Genomic DNA, 12,516 nt, shown 5'->3' with positions numbered 1-12,516 from the left:
CTACTACTACCACCATCATTAAGAAGGCACCTTGGGAAACCTTGAAGTAAGAGAATTGAGAGAAAGAAGTACCTGCCATCGCTTCATCTATTCAGGTAAGAAAACTATGGAGGGAAGTGAACTAATTTAGTTAAGAACTAACTTCCACAGAAGATGTTGTTTATATATGTTTTTGTATGCAATATAGGCAATGGCAATCCCCCCTAGTGGTCAACATAGTTACAGAGGGTAGTAGGACAAGGGTATAACTAACTAGTATACCCTTTTTAAGCAGATTTTAAAAACAGGTTTTGCTAAAAGACAGCTGTGCAAAGTAATACAGTGAAAACGATTTGATGCATAAAGTAAAATAATAATTTCCCTGTATTTTTTTTAACAATAAAAGTATAAACCCTACTTTCCCCACTCACAACAGGCCCACCCCTCTACCCAAACATTACCTCCTCCCCAACTATTGTCCAAAAGAAAGAATATCCAAAGTCCAACATTTCCTTCCCAATTACCACCCTCTCCACCCACAACAAACATCCCTCACACCAAAGCAAAAAATAAAAAAATGGCATTAGAAGGCTTCAGCTTTGAAGCTAAGGCTTACCACCTCCTGGTGAATGCTTGCCACCTCCTGGCGAAGCCACACCAGCTTGCGTACCACATGCCACTAGAAGAAGTCTGGGTAGGAGGAGAGAGCAGCAATGGTAAATCAGGAGTTTTGGGACAAGTATTGTAGCTGCAGGTGGCACTGCTGATGTTGTGGAAGGGATGGAAGCACAGACGACGGGCTGGAAGAGAAGGGCCAGGGGCCTGGGGCAGTGATGGCAGATGCCCCATGCTATTCCTCCTCTAAAGCCACCAGCTGGTGATATTCAGCCTGGATGGTGGAGAACCGGGCCTTATGGGCCTAGCGGCGCAGGGCACGCCTGATATCTCCGGGTTCACCTGCCTTATCAGACAGAGACACGAGACCCTCTGTTAGGCGTAGAAAATCAGGTTTATTAGCTGCAGCTAAGCACAGTTATCCAAGAAGTACAGAAGTATATTCTTAGGAGACTGCCACTTCAGTCCGTGGCGCACAATCTTTTATACAATACACATTTACAATACTCACTCCCAAAACATACAGAACTGACAAATGGGGAAAGTTCGAAAACAAGCTATCAGGTATCTTGTATACACCCTTCTTTCAGACCCCGTGTTCTCCCCTCCCCTCAAGTTAATTAATGCTAGTGCATGTAATTCAATTTGCAGGTGGCAGGATGTATTTGCGAGCCTCAAAGGATAGTTGTGTAACAAGAGAATACACAGAAAGAATAGTGAAGGCCAGTTAAATAAGATAAGATAAAGGAAGAATGGTGAGACCCACACAACCAACTAAGACAAGGATCAATCAGTCTAGACATGGATTAACTAACTCGGCCAGTTCTGACATTGGTTTCTTAAACAAGGACAAAGGGTTACTCTTTAACAGGAGAGGCGAGCAGCTGAAAAGGCAAAAACATCATGTTCGCCGTGTCGCCTGAGTGAGGGCAACACAAAATGGGGGCTGTTAGAAAATGGCGGCTGACTACGAAGCAAAATCGAAAATAACGGAACCTCAGATCCTCCTTTTGCCATTACTCAGGCAAAACACAAAGGACTCACGCTAGTCTGAGTCAATGTCAATGGTCAAGAGGTCATTGAGCTGTTGCTGCAACATCATCTTAATGTTTTCGGTTTGCTGTGACACAGGCTTTGGAACACACAAGGTGGCACAAAGACTACAGATAGCAGGACCACACAGCAAACAGAGACAACAAGAGAATATGATGGCTAAAATCATTCCAAGGAAAGTTAACACTTTCCATCCCCATGTGGACAGTAGTCCCCAAAACCATCCCATCACAGACCAATCTCCTGAGTCCTGATGAATAGACTCGGAAATGACATGTAGCTTAGAAATGGCTTGGTATACTGTAGGAGCATTATCCGGAATGTAAATGCAGCAACTAGACCCAATCAATTTACAAACTCCTCCTCTATCAGCAAGGACAATGTCTAACACCATTCTGTTTTGTAAAGTCATAAGACGATCCGCCTGAAGTTCAGCCGTCAAATTACTCAAGGCTCCGGAAGTTACATTTATCGTTGCCTCGACAACACGAACCAACTGTCTAATGTTTCTGCTATTGACCATTGGGCCCCAAAAGGGAATAAACCCTTTAATAAAGTCTCCTCCCTCTTGTCCAGCTGTGTCTCCAGAATCAATAACACCTCTACCATATCTTTTCCTGTGGTGTCCTGAAGGGGCAGTGTATGTAGGGGGGAGTGGGAAAGCTATATAGCATGTTCCTGAAAAATAGGCAAGAAGCTATGTGTAGGCCCTATCATGACAAACGAAATATGTACCTTGAGATGGTACTAACGGAGAAGAAATCAAGGGGGAATAGACATAGGTATGGGAACAAACAGTCTTTTCCTGTTTATTCTTATTATTCTGACCAGTTATTTGCAAACACAGGGTGCCTTCATGAGGTACAGTCCAAATTGGTAAAGATCTTCTTTCTTTAGCCCTGTCAGTGAGGCTAGTAATGTAGCTAGTCACATTCCAACCATCATATGCCCGTTTCTCATCCACGGGAATCTTACTAATGTCGGCAATTTTGGCCATAGTTACTATTCCTTTAATCAAAGGACTATGACTATAGTCTGATCCATCAGTATAGATATCACCAGGAGGATATCGGAGTTGGTTCTGATATGCATTGGAAAACATAGCCAAATAAGCCCAAGCGGAACCTTCATATGAAAACGGGAGAACTAAATATGGCATCCCTTTCTCAGCGTTACTAAAAGGTACAAATCGGGGTACTTTCTCACATTCGTTATCGCTAATGACTTCTTGAACCCACTGATCATAAGGTAAAGGCAAGGGTACCCTCTTACAGTCCACGCCGTGGACCCAGTTTTTCTTTCGGGAGACTTTCACAGCTGTACGTGTTTTCAAAAGGACTTGTCGCGGCGGCCCCCAACGAGGTTCCAGATTCTTCTTCCTCTGGAAATTCTTGACACATATAAAGTCGCCAGGTCGAATTGAGTGACCTGGATCTGTGGAGGCCTTTGGCAAAGCGTTTTGGACCTGTTGAGGAATAACACGTAATTTAGTGGTGAGGTCATGCAAGTAGTCAACCAACAATGGATATGGAATGTCAGAGTATTTCTTTGGTCGAGGGACTCCCCAAACTTTAGCTGGGCGTCCAAAAACGACCTCATAAGGACTAAGTCCTAAATGAGAGTGCACAGTTGTTCTCATAGAGAGAAGTGCCAAAGGTAAAGCGTCAGGCCAAGCGAGGCCTGTGCTGGCCTGAATCTTCGCTAATTTGAGCTTGAGAGTGCCATTATAGCACTCTACCAAACCCGCTGACTGAGGATGGTAGGCCGCATGGAATTTCTGTCTAATGCCAAGACCCGCACACACCTTCTGCATAATTTGACCCACAAATTCACTTCCATTGTCACTCCAGACAATGCGCTGCAAACCAAACCTTGGGAAGAATTCCTTCAAAAGGACTTTGGCAGTGGACAAGGCAGTATTATCCTTGAGAGGGTAAGCCTCTATCCATCTGTAAAAGGCACAGACCACCACAAGGACATACTTAAGGTTGTTGGAACGTTCCATATGAATGTAATCTATTTGTAAAACCTCAAAAGGATATGTAGGAGGAGAAAAATTACCTGCCTGAGTTGTGGTTCCCTTTCCTAGATTATGCATTAAACAAACAATACAATGCTTCACTACATTTTCCGCACATTTCGGAATACCTTCATTTTGCCATACTGGAGCCAGAAGCTTACATGTTCCTTTCACACTGATATGAGCTGGACCATGCGCCATAGTAACTACAGGTAGTACATAGGCATCTGGTAACAACCATCGTTGATGTTCCGACAATTCCGTCCAACATCCTGTCTCATCCAACATTCCCGTACTTTCACTCCACTTGCTCAATTCCTTCTCAGTCGCTTCTGCTTGAATCATTTTCACACTTTCCACTGTGTCTTCACACATACCTCCTTCTCTAACCCAATTTGCAGGGCCTGCAACATACATATGGCTCTTAACGTTTCTCGCTGTTTCCTTCGCTACTTCGTCTGCGAATGCATTCCCTCGACCTACATCATCAGTGATCCTCTTATGCGCATTGCACTTTACAATTGCTATTTGGGTAGGCAAAGTAAGTGATTCAAGAAGGTCAGTACCCAACTGACCATGCTGTATTTTAGTCCCATGGGAAGTAAAGAATCCTCTTTCCTTCCACAAGCGACCAAAACTATGAGCCACGCCAAAGGCGTATTGGCTATCGGTGTAAACAGTCACTCACTTTCCCTTCGCTAACACACATGCTCTTGTCAGCGCAATCAACTCAGCTGCTTGTACTGAATTGTGTGTAATACGTGCAGTTTCCACTACTGTATGCAAAGTGGTGACAGCATAGGCTGCAGTCGTATCACCATTAGGAAGCTTAAAACACGAACTATCTACCCATAGGATCCCATCCGGGTCCACAAGTGGTGTATCTTTTAGATCTATTCTGCCTTTAGTTTCCTCCTCTGTTCGGAGAAGACAATCATGCTGATTTTGTGTACCCTCCTCTTCTGGAAGAGGTAACAACGTTGCTGGATTCAAAACATTACATTGTTTGATGTGTATGGGGCTTGCTAAAAGTGTCAACTCATATCCAGACAAACGAGCACTCGTCAGATGTTGCGTTTTCGTTCTATTCAAAAGAGTATCTACTGCATGTGGTACCATAACAACAAGAGTGTGATCTAATACCAATCCAGCAGATTGACGAATAGAGATCGCCGCTGCAGCTGTTGCTCTGAGACAACTAGGCAATACGTTGGCTACTGGATCCAAAGTAGCCGAAAAATAGGCACACGGCCTTTGTTTGTCTCCAAATTGTTGTGTTAAACCAGACAATGCACAAACTTATCGTTCATGCACGTAGAGTGTAAAAGGCTTACTATAGTATGGAGTACCCAACACAGAAGCAGAACACAAAGCAATACGTAGATCAGAAAAACTCTTCTGACATTCGTCAGTCCAAGGAAGAGGGTGGGGTGTGTCTTTCAGAGTAAGTGCCACAAAGGTTTAGCTAGTAGAAAAAAAATTGGGATCCACTGTCTGCAATACGAGGTAATACCCAAAAAGGCACGCACTTCCTTTTGCGTGGATGGTACAAACATTCGTGAAATAGCATGAATACGTTCTGGAGTCAATCGCCTTCCCTCCTTCGATAAGAGATGACCTAAATAGGTAACCTCTTGTCGGCAATATTGTAACTTAGAAGGTGACACCTTATGATGTAAATCAGACAAGTGGCGCAAAAGCAAAATAGTCACATCTTTACAGACATCTTCCGAATCATCCACATACTGAATTAAAGTAGCACCGGAAGGCAAAGAGAAAAAATACAATTGCGATTTCAAAGCTTGGCTATAAATGGAGGGACTCTCACAGTAGCCTTGAGGTGCACGTTTAAATCTAAAGCTTCGGCCTCCGAGAGAGAAACCAAAGAGATCTCTACTTTCCTCAGCAATAGGAATACTAAAGAAAGCATTCTTAAGATCGATAACTGAGAACCAAGCAGCCGAAGCAGGTACCATTGTGAGCAAAGTAGTAATATCTGGGACAACAGGAAACTGAGGGACAACAATTTTGTTGACCTCTCGAAGATCAATCACAAAACGATAAACAGGTGGCTTAGAAGGATCGGTACGTTTAAGAACAGGCAAAACAGGACTGTTGCAAATGTTTCCTCTCGTTTCTTCAATGACACCCTTCTGAACTAAATCATGCACAATAGCCAACAGAGCTCTTTCCCCATCACTAGAAATCTTGTATTGAGGAATACGTGGCAACTGAACATTTGGCTTGACAGTAATCACGTAAGGAGGTATTCTGAGCAAACCAACATCATTCGGACCCGTGGCCCAAAGCATAGCAGGAAGTGAACGCAATTCAAGTGGTAGTTGATCTTTAGACAGATACATAGGAGAAATCAATTTATCTCCCAACGTAAGATGTACACCAGAGGGGGGACAATACAACGTTGCATGTAGACGTTTCAATAAATCCAAGCCCAACAAATTCACACCACAACCAGTCGTTAAAATGAGCGGGGCTTCCAAGTCGTAAGGACCAATAGAAATGGGTAAGGGACATGAAACTGGGTTGCTAACTGGGGCGCCAGAGAATCCTACAGAAACATTCGTTAAGCCAGACAAAGGTGCCCCAGGGAGTTTGGAGTGAATAATAGAACTTCTCATTGCACCAGTATCCAAAAGAAATGGCTCTGAAACACCCAATGCAACGACGTTAACATAAGGCCCATCCTGATCCACTGGAACTGATACCACTCCCTTGCTTTGTCTAGGGCTGTCCTAGCTAATGGAAAAGTCAGAATTGTCGTTCTCAATACATTAATCGTCATTCTAATAGTGTGCGGACTGAGAATTCTGCTGATCAAAATAATTCATAGTATTCTGTGGGGGTAAGAAAGGCTGTCCTTGACACGGCACACCTCGTCCTCTACCCCTGGGTGCTGACTGAAAACCACCACGACCTCGTTGACCTGATAGTCCACCATTACGTTGCAATAAAACCGGACAACTATTCTTGAAATGACCTTCCTCTTTACAATAGGCACATTGATTAGGACCTAACAACGCTCGTGGAACAAACGATGTAGGTTTCTGTAACAATCTCTGAAACTGTGGAGGCTGTTGCGATTGATTCTGAGCAGAACGTTGGGATAAGCTTGTTGCAAAAGAACCTTCGTTTTCAAATCTTTAGTCTTTTTCTCTGCTTTTTCCTTTTCTTCCTTATCCCTGTTCTCGTAATATTGAGCAGTAGCTAATATCTGGGCAGATGAAGAAACGGCCCACGAACTCTCGGAATCTTTCAATTTATGCGATAGCTCGGGAAGTAAATTAAACACAAATGTATCCACAAATAATCGCTGTCCACCCTCCGTACTCATATCTTGACCACTATGGTCGATGAATGTTTCCTCGAAACGGGTAAAGAAATCAGAGACACTCTCATCTTTCTTCTGTTTACATGCAGCTAACTTATCCCAATTAACCCCTTGCATGCTGATGACGGCCCCCAGACGTCATGCACTACAGTGCTCGTGTGCTGATGACATCTGGGGGCCGTCATGACCGCACCTGCGCTGAAATCTGTAGCACAGGAGCAGAATCGGCCCAGCATGGAAGGGGTTAACTCGGAGGGCAGGCATCATTGTTTTCATTAGAGCTATTATTCTACCAGGCAATTCAGTGATCAAAGCATCGGGTTTAGCACCACCTACTTGTAGCGCATCTGCGGCAGCTAAAGCAACCCAAGTACCACCCAAAGCTTGATCATGATCTACCTTACGAATCCGAGCCCATAATGCTTGAGGGACTACGTTACCCATCAGTAAATCAATATCTGCCAAATTTATAACGCACGCATCAACAGTCTGGGACAACTCTTTATAATACCCAGCAGGATTTTTACGAGGGTCCGGTAGAGACTGTTTAAGCGCTAGAACTTCAGATCTTTTCCAAGGGTCATGTACCCATATACGCTGGAAATGAGCAGGGACACCTGGAACATTACCTGCCTGTGGAACCGCATCTCTCCATATAGGAGGAATTCTCGCATAGGATAATGTTTCACTTTATGACTTACCGCAGGATCCGGTTCAAGAGAAGCTTGAGAGAAAAAGGAAGACCTAAAAGTGATAAGTGTTCGAACAGCATCCTCGACATCGGAACCCACAATAAGACCCTTATCGAAGGTAGCTTGTATATCAGATAAACCCTGAGGAGGTAAATCCAAACCCATATCACCCGATCCTTTAATCAGGGTATTACACATAACATTAAAAACATATCTCTGCGTAGGCGCATTCCACTGAAGGAAAGTATCCAAGATATCATGAACATTATACAGTGGACCACTCATGATCCAATTGCGGGCGAGAGAATCTAACCTGATTCGTTCATCAGTATCTGGAATTTGATTACGGGATTGTCTTCGGGACGAAGCAGGAGTCAAATTGAGAGACCCGAAGAAAGGCGACAAAAGACCGGAAACAGTATCAACTAATCGTTGACAAGCTGTAGGAGAATCAGACAATAAAACTGGAGACATCGTGTTAAGCACAGTAGGAGAAGAACTATCAGTAGTAAAAGAAACCAGCGGTGAAGGAGACTGAGGTACAGAAGTCGGTGGCAAAGGAAGCGGAGGCTGAATTACTGGAAGAGGCAAATGCGGGGGAACTGGAATAACTGGATGGGCAATAGGTTGCTGAACAATAGGTTGTAATGGAGGTGCATTAGCACCTAATACATAAGGTGGAGGTAATCGCAACAGCTGAGACATGAAAGGATCTTCATCAAGATCTTTACTTTTTGTGGGAGGAGTCAACACTGGATAACATCTATCTATTGCCATGCGGTGCTGCTTTTCCGAAACGTCAATCATTTGATCAACTTCATTATTTTTAAACTGTTGAGCAGCCTGTAGGATCGTCATATCCTGTGCTTTCTTATCCTTTTTCGCTTATTTAATTTCTTTCTGTTTGGCTTCCTTATGCCAGAGGCGGAAAGAGTCAAACATTGCTGGTCGGGCTTTTCTTTTAAACAAAATCGCTTCTAAATTGTCTAATATGTCAGGCTCAAAGCTACCATTTTGTGGCCACTGCAGAACACCATCTTTCTTTGTATATCGAATCCATGTTTCATTAAAAAATAATAGGACCAAGACCATGTTTGGAATAGAGCTCATAAGTGGGAGTTCCAACCGGAGGAATTGGACAAGAGTCCTCGAGCTGGGAATCCCTGTTACAACTAAAACAACAACGTTTTCTAAACTTACTAAGTCCAGGCATTTCGTAACGAACTGGACTATTCTCAAACTTAAAGGGGTTTAAGACAATTATTACAGCACAAACGTACTTACCCCTCGGCTTCGACTAATGCATTTGTCGAATAAAAACCAAAACAAAAAGAGTGGGAGCTACCCACGTATACTTAACTAAGTATTTTCTCACGCCAACAGGAGTTCGTCTAACGTCTCGCGATACCAATCATCACCAGAGGGCCAAGGCAGGGCGACAGTCAGGGCAGCAGTCGTCTGCAGCCGTCGGAGAGGAGTAGCCGCACTGAAAAAGACCTTCGATCCACTTTCGACATACAGGGGTCGCTTGACGTGGTTCGCGAATACTCCAGAATTTTCTTGCGAGGCTCCTCACGATCTTCGGGCTGAACCGCTACCACTGAAGTCGCCCCACGTTGGGACGCCAATTGGAGAACAGGGCCTTATGGGCCTAGCGGCGCAGGACACGCCTGATATCTCCGGGTTCACCTGCCTTATCAGACAGAGACACAAGACATTCTGTTAGGCGTAGAAAATCAGGTTTATTAGCTGCAGCTAAGCACAGTTGTCCAAGAAGTACAGAAGTATATTCTTAGGAGACTGCCACTTCAGTCCGTGGCGCACAATCTTTTATTCAATACACATTTACAATACTCACTCCCAAAACATACAGAACTGACAACTGGGGAAAGTACAAAAATAAGCTATCAGGTATCTTGTATACGCCCTTCTTTCAGACCCCGTGTTCTCCCCTCCCCTCAATTTAATTAATGCTAGTGCATGTAATTCAATTTGCAGGTGGCAGGACGTATTTGCGAGCCTCAAAGGATAGTGTGTAACAAGAGAATACACAGAAAGAATAGTGAAGGCCAGTTAAATAGGATAAGATAAAGGAAGAATGGTGAGACCCACACAACCAACTAAGACAAGGATCAATCAGTCTAGACATGGATTAACTAACTCGGCCAGTTCCTGACATTGGTTTCTTAAACAAGGACAAAGGGTTACTCTTTAACAGGAGAGGCGAGCAGCTGTAAAGGCAAAAACATCATGATCGCCGTGTCGCCTGAGTGAGGGCAACACAAAATGGCGGCTGTTACAAAATGGCGGCTGACTACGAAGCGAAATCGAAAATCACGGAACATCAATGGCCTCCATCTGCTGCTCCAACAGCAAGGCTGCTATCTCCTGCCAAGATGGTAGACCAGCAGGAGTAGCAATATGAAGAAAGAAAAAAGACATATTGTAAATATTGCTCGATGCAATATGTTTATATAGCAGCTAGTGGCACAGTAGAAGTATATTGCTGGTCCTCTAGGGCAGCTGGAATTTTTGATGTGATTAGTCACAGGGCCAAGTTTTCCCCACACATGCCTCACATAGAAGAAGCACTGACTGGCTCCAAGGAATTAAGGCAGAATACTAAACCACCAGATTAAATAGTAATTATTTTATTTAAAGAATTTCCTAGTAAGGAAACCAAACTGACACTTTTTGTGAGTAAGGCATTGTGCACTATGCAGCATAGGTATTTGGCAAATGCCAAAATAAGAATAGAGGCATGCATCCGGTACATTGCTACTCTCTGCCGTCTGCAGCTGGGGCAGCTGTAATGGACAATATATTATCTTACTTTAATCCAAATGGCCCTGCTCCTTTCTGACTGCTTTTCAATTCTGCTCTGACTCCAAAGAATAATAATAACATGTCACACACATCAGATATAACATGAGGAAATTCTGTCTGCAGTAAGTAGACAGTGGGAAAAACGAGATGTAAGGCATACAAGGAAAGGAACAAGAAAGTTTTTATTTGGCAAATTCATCACAGAGCGTCCCATCAGCCAATCTCTAAATCAGGCACTTAGTCTCAATTTAATCCTTGGCCTTTTTCTCTATCACAAATTATTTTCAACAGATACCTTCGCTTGGCAGTAACAAACTTACTCTACTGCAGGGTAAGTTAGAGGGATTAAGGTAGGTAGAGATTTTGCTATAGATATAGAATGGTGGAGTGTCACTAATCTGTGCTAAACATTGCCTCAGTCAGACCCTGTAGTTGGAGAATGATGGAAGGGAAAGATTTGTATAGGTGTAATCCTAAATCTGCTAGGGAAGCCATGAAAAACATATACATAAATCAGTTCACCAGAAAAATATGGCACACACCAAGAATGGATTTTCTAACTTTTTGGTAGACTCGTACAGAATTTAGGAAAGCATAAAGGAGTAAAGTATAAGTACAGGCATGGATAAGGAAAGCTACAAGCAGAGTCTCAGACAGTACAAAGATAAACTGTTGGAAACGAAAAAAACTTTCTATATAGAACACATTTCTCAGTCCAAATCTGACCCTAAGGTACTCTTTCAGACCATTACTAAATTAGGGGCCCTGATGGCTCCCAAGAGCCAAAGGAACCCAGAGCTCTGTGAAAAACTGGCTACATTCTACCAACATAAAGTGAAATCGACCTTCTCATTCAGCCTAGCACAAAGGGAGATATGGGTGCCACTAGGCATGGAACCAAACACACCAGTGTTAGCCTATTTCTTTCTGCTAGAAACACCTGCTGCACTCAAACCTCTGAACTCCATACGATCCGGTTCCCTGATGGATCCCTGCCCGGCATCAATATTGAAGCAAATCCCACAAGTGATAGGGTTGACCCGCACACCATTGTTTAATAACATAATTATATCTGGCATATTCCCCAGCTAGTGGAAGAAGGCCTCTATCCTTCCCTTGTTAAAAGAAAACCAACCTTGAACCCCAGTCATCCAAACAATTACATGCCAATTTCAAGACCTCCGCTTCTGGCCAAGATCATTGAAAAGGCCATAAACACCCAACTCAGCTTATATCTTTTAACCAACAATCTGCTCGACCCATCGCAATATGGTTTTAGAGCAGACCATAGCACAGAGCTGGCTCTAATTAAATCGACAGAGGAGGTGAGGGAGGCGTTGGACAGAGGCGGGAAGGCTATTCTGATTTTATTGGATCTGTCAGCAACCTTTGAGATGGTCCATCATGAGGTTCTGATGGACTGGCTTTCCAAAAATAGAAGTACAAGGAGCTGCATGGAACCTTCTGCAGGTGTTCCTTTTGGGAAGAACGCAATCTGTGGATCGGGACAACCACAGGTCAAAGCCGTTCACTCTCCCATGTGGAATGCCACAGGGATCATCATTAAGCCCTACACTCTTCAATGTATATGTGATCTCCTTGGCAGCTCTGATCGAATCGTATGGTTTCCATATCACCTCATATGCAGACAACACGCAAATAGTGTTGTCAATGAAAGAAATGGAGAAGAGAAGGAAACAGGGGTTCGATTTCATGACTACATGAAGGTCTCAGGATGGATGTCGGCCAACTGCTTAAAATTAAACTCTGGCAAAACAGAGGTCCTTATATTTGGGAATAACCCTAATATGTGGACTCCAGAGTCGTGGCCAGAAGAGCTGGGCTTGTGCCCCCCCACCCACCATGAAAGCAAAAAACCTGGGGGTGATCATTGACAATAAGCTCTCTTATGGCAATCACATAAACATGGTGGTCTGGTCTCAAGAGCAGTCTCAAGACAGTGATCACAGCCTTCATTACGG

This window comes from Lissotriton helveticus, chromosome 2_1 (genome assembly GCF_964261635.1).
Source record: "Lissotriton helveticus chromosome 2_1, aLisHel1.1, whole genome shotgun sequence".
In the NCBI taxonomy this organism is placed as follows: Eukaryota; Metazoa; Chordata; class Amphibia; order Caudata; family Salamandridae; genus Lissotriton; species Lissotriton helveticus.
Note: the sequence above shows the minus strand (reverse complement) of the source record.